Source organism: Suncus etruscus, chromosome 7 (genome assembly GCF_024139225.1).
Source record: "Suncus etruscus isolate mSunEtr1 chromosome 7, mSunEtr1.pri.cur, whole genome shotgun sequence".
NCBI lineage: Eukaryota > Metazoa > Chordata > Mammalia > Eulipotyphla > Soricidae > Suncus > Suncus etruscus.
Genome location: NC_064854.1, coordinates 44,265,978 through 44,271,441, shown reverse-complemented (window position 1 = coordinate 44,271,441; position 5,464 = coordinate 44,265,978).

The following is a 5,464-nucleotide window of genomic DNA, read 5'->3' as shown; positions in this document are numbered from 1 at the left end:
GCCCCGGGCCCGCCCCCGAACCCCGGCCCCGCCCCGCCGGCGACGCGCGTTCCGGGCCCCAGTCTGGCCTCACCTGCAGCCTCTGGGTGATTCCCGCACGCTGGAGGCCTGCGCGCCCCCAGTCTCGGCTCCAGGCCCTGGGCGCGGGGAACCCGACCCCTAGTTCGGCCTGAGACGGAGCGCAGGCCCAAGCCGTCATCTAACGGGGCCTGGCGCTTCTTGGGGCCCAAGCACCTCCGCTCCAAGCACAGGATCTCGTTTCTTGTACTTCCACTAACACGCTGCAACCTCCCCATATGGTTTATTCATACCTAGGAAAGGGCTCGCGACAGATCTGGTGTGCATTGACATTGTAAGAACTACTCTAACCAGGGGCCGGAGAGATAGCATGGAGGTAAGGTGTTTGCCTTGCATGCAGAAGGACGGTGGTTCGAATCCTGGCATCCCATATGGTCCCCTGAGCCTGCCAGGAGGAACCCCTGAGCGTTGCCGGGTGTGACCCAAAAACCAAAACCAAAACCAAAAACAAAACAAAAAAAAATTACCCTAGCCAGTTTTCCAGAGCTGTTTCTGATGCACCCATAATCCCCACTGGAGGTCAATTGAGGTGGTTAATAACTGCATCCCCAGTGTAGCTACACTTAAAAAAAAAGAATTAAGGTGCAATTTATGTGAAAGGCAATCAATCATTTTGAAGCACGTAGTTTTATAGCCCCCATGGAGTGCATTCTAGAACCACCACTTGTTTTTCTCTAGTTTTAAAGCATACTATCGCTCAAAATAAAATTTTTGTAGTCATTAAACGTGTCATTTCCTTCTCAACTCATTTTCTCTGCTTCTGTGGGTTTACCTTTATAGAAAGAGTACCTGCTATCAATTTTTTCAGTGCATAGGAAAGGTGCTGAATTGCTGGATTTATAAGGAATGTCTATATTATTTCTTGAGAAACCATCAAAGTGGCTTCTTTGCTGAGCATTTCCACCAGCCATTAAGATTTTTTCTTCCCACACTTATTCTCTCCACTGCTGCTGCTAATTTCCTAAGTGGGATATCCCATTATGGATTAGATTTGAATATTTTTAATTTTTTATGTCCCCTTCCCACAATTATATTGTCAAGTGGGTTAAGGGGCCTACAACTCGGACTTTTTATATGTTAGGAAAGTACTTTACTCAACCTGTGTTTCTACCTACTGACAATGAAGATCATTTTTCATGTACTTCTTGCTCTTTGTGTGGTGGGGTGTGGGGGCGGTTTCCCAAGCAGTGGGAGGAAGCCCAGTACTACTAGCAGTAATTCTCAGCAAACTGAGTTTGCAGTTCTGTCCCAGGTTCAGGTGTCTGGGTGGTGTTTGGGATGGTGACTCCGGGGCTCCAATCTGCTGCAATGCTCAGGGGGCCATGCAGTGCCAGGGAACCAACCAAGTCTGATGCAAGAATGCACTGTCGTGCTAAGTCACCAGCTTCTCTGCACAGTTCTTAATTGGGTTATCTGTGGTATTGTTTATGTATCCTGGGTTTTTGCTTTGTTTGGGTTTAATTTTTAGTTTTTGGGACACATCTGGCAGTACTCAGGGCTTACTCCTGGTTCTGTGCTCAGGGATCCTTCCTGGCAAAGCTTGGGTTGCCATATATGGTTGTGGGGATCAAACCAGATTGGTTTTGTGCAATGCAACACCTTAATCTCTCTACTATCTCTCTAGTCCTGCTTTTCTTTTTTATTAAGAGAATTTACTATGACATGCTTATTAAAAGTTCTAAAATATATACTGTGGGGGATGCTAGAGCTATAGCATAGGGCGTTTGCCTTGCACATGGTTGACCTCGTTCAATCTCTAGAATTCCATATGGTCCCTGAGCACCACCAGGAATGACCGCTGAGTGCAGTGCTTGGAATAATCCCTAAGCACTATTGGATATGGCCCCCCAAAAAACAATATATATATGTACATATATGTTTTATATTGTTTATATATACATATATATGTATATATACTATAAATACTAGACCCCCATTATAGGTCTCATTTGAAAGCATTTTCTTTCATTGTATGGGTTACCTTTTTTTCCTGATGTTTCATGATATACCCAGACCTTAATGTTATGAATATTACCTTATCAAAATGTTTCTTCTGTAGCCTGTGAACTTATTATTATATCTGAGAATCTGTCATCAAGTTCAAATTATTTACCCCTATGTTTTGTCTGAGTTTATCATTGTAGTTCTCATACTTGATGTTATTGAACCATTTTGAGTTTATTCTTACCTATGATGTGTTCTGAGTTCAGCTTAGGTATTCGTATATGAATGCCAGTGTCCCAGCACCAACCCTTTAAAAAGTTGTCCTTTCCTCCCATTAAATGGTCTTGATCTCTTTATCAAAAATTAATTGGCTAAACAAATGGGAACAGTATGAAATATATTTTAAATTGTTTAAATCCTAAGCTACTAAAGTTGGAAGTTTAACAGGTCAGAATTTTGGGGCAGGAGCAGTGATGCAGGCCATAGGCACCTGCCTTGCACAGTGCTAGCCTAGGACGGTCCGTAGTTCAATTCCCTGTGGTGTCCTATATGGTCCCCCAAGCCAGGAATGATTTCTGAGTGCATAGCCAGGAATAACCCCTAAGTGTCACAGGGTGTGGCCCAAAAACCAAAAAAAAAAAAAAAAGCTCAGAATTTTGACAAAGTAATGATACAAAAATTAAGTTTCTATAGTGAGATGAATTACAAATGAATTATGAAAGGATAGCTTCTTTCAAGGGAGAGAATACATCAGTGTCACAAAATCTAGTTTTGTAGAATCCCCAATAAAGGATTGCCCATCCTGATTGTTGTTTTAGAAGCTTTCACTATTATATTTTATTGAGAGATTGAACGTAAGGTGGAACATACAGTATCATAAAATGAGTTAGGAAGTGTTATTTCTCCCTCTTTTTCAAAGGGGTAGAGTTTGAGTAGGATTAGCATTAATTCTTCACACAAAAATTTCACACCAAGGAAAACATCTCATGCTATCTTTGGACAGTTTTTTCTTTTTTGGCAATCTCTGATTCAATACTTATTACTGATTCAATCACTTTGATTTTTATAAATTTTTAGCTTTTCTATTTTTTTCCTGGAGTCAATTTTGGTAATTTGTGTGCTTCTAGGAATTCATTCATTTAATCTCATTTATCTGGCTTGTTGAGGTACCATTCAATTTTACAGTTTTCAACTTTACAGTTCTTTTATTTTGTTAAGTGAGTTATGTGTACATGTTTTTTCCCCACTGATTCATTTTTAAGAATTTACATCTTCTATCTTTTTCCTAAGTTAATCTAGTTAAAGAGTTTTCAGGTTTGTTGACCTTTTGAGTTTTTCATTTTAGGTCTAGACAGATAGTTTATTGGGTAAGGTGCTGTTTATCTCGAAAGTTGCCAGCCCAGGTTCGATTTCTAACATCATATAAGGTCTTCCAAGTATATCTAGGAGTGATCCTGGAGCATTCAGGAATAAAATGTGAGCACAGCAAGGTGTGATACCCCCACCCACTGCAAAAAAAAAAGAACCCCATATATCTGTATATAAATATATATTATACATATAATTAGCTATTGTGTGTTTCAATTCCAAAATTATGTCTATTTTAATCTTTTTATAGTTTCTTTTTGTTACTAGTTCTGTTTATATACCAATTGTCCTCTGGCTTCCTTTAGCTCTTTGTTCATAGTTTGCTTAAGCTATTTGAGCATATTTCAAAATGTTCTTAGATTTTTTGGGGGGTTTGGGGGGGCCACAACCAGTGACGCTCAAGGGCTACCCCAGCTCAGCATTTTGGAGCTTTAGGAACTATGAGTTGTGGGAAACAAAATGGGTCTTCATCTTGCCAAGTATTTCCTTTTTCTATGTGAGTCAATCCCAAGCACAGTTTATTTAAAATCTACATCTTAACAAATCTAATGCTTGGGCTTTCTCAGGAATGGTTTCTGTTTATTTATTTATTTTTTCCTCAGAGTGAGTCACACTTTACATTTTCTTTATGTCATTGTGAATAGGCTTTTATGGGGCCGGAGCAATGGTGCTTAGGGCATTTGCTGTGCGAGTGCTAACCTAGGACAGACCACAGTTCAATCCCCGGCATCCCATATGGTCCCCCAAGCAAGGTGTGTTTTCTGAGCACATAGCCAGGAGTAACCTCTGAGCATCACTGGGTGTGATCCAAAAGCAAAAACAAACAAAAATGGGTATTCATGGGGCTAGAACAAAAATACAGTGGTTACAGCACTTTCCTTGCACAAAGCAAACTTGGGTTTGATTCTCAGCACTCAATATGGTCTACTGAGCCTGCCAGGAATGAACACCAATAGGTGCAATTCGCAGACAAACAAAAACAAAATACAAAATTCATCAGAAACAACTCTAAAAGAAGCCTTTCTGGGTATTTGTGCTGACCACTCATTTTGACTTTAGCAAAGCTACCTACAACTCTGCCCTGACCATGTCCCCCTTGCTCAAGTCTTACTTAATCTGTGGTATTTCCTGGTGTTCTCCAGAATATGAACTGATCCTTCCAAAGTTTGTTTTTTTTTTTCCTCTGGGCCTTTGAAAAGGTCTCCACCTCCCAAGGTCCCAGCCTCCACTTTTCTAGGCCTTTGGTCTGTCTATGCCTACTCCATGTCTCTCTGGGTAAAAAACAGCTATGGATAATGTATGTCATTAAAAATATTCAGCAGAGGGCCAGAGAGATAGCATGGAGGTAGGGTGTTTGCCTTGCATGCAGGATGGTGGTTCGAATCCCATCATCCCATATGGTCCCCCGAGCCTGCCAGGTGCAATTTCTGAGCATAGAGCCAGGACTAACCCTGAGCACTGCCGGTTGTGACCCAAAAACCAATAAAATAAAAAATAAAATTTTTTTAGCAGTTTCCAGGTAATCTGCTCTAGTTTAATGAGGTTCAATATCTGAGAACAGACATTGAGAGAACAGGAAGCTGCTGAGCAGATCAAAATGCACATACAGGGGCAGGAATGATAGTCCAGTGACTAGGGCGATTGCCTTGTACTTAGTCAACCAGGTCTATAACTGGAACCCCATTAGGTTCCCCAGTCCTGCCAGGAATTATCCCTGAACATAGAAACCAGAAATAAGCTTTGAGTACTGCCAGATGTGAACCCCAAATCTAAATAAATGCATATGCAGAATTTTTTAAAGTCTCTTCTGCTGTCAGGTGTTGTGGTTGCTGTACCTGCTGGGCTGAGGAAACAAAGATGGTAACAAAAATGCTACCTTTCTTTGCACCAGTGTTGAACAACCCCTTTCTTGGTTAATCACTCCTTTGGTTGCTGAGGCTTTGTTGAGTACCAGAGCATCACACAAGTGGTTTCTTTTTACTTATGCCGGTGAAGAGCTCAGGGGGTCCCAGGGTTGCGTCCAACACTGCTGCAGAGGATTGCAGACAGAGTAGGGGATTGTGTGATGCCAAGG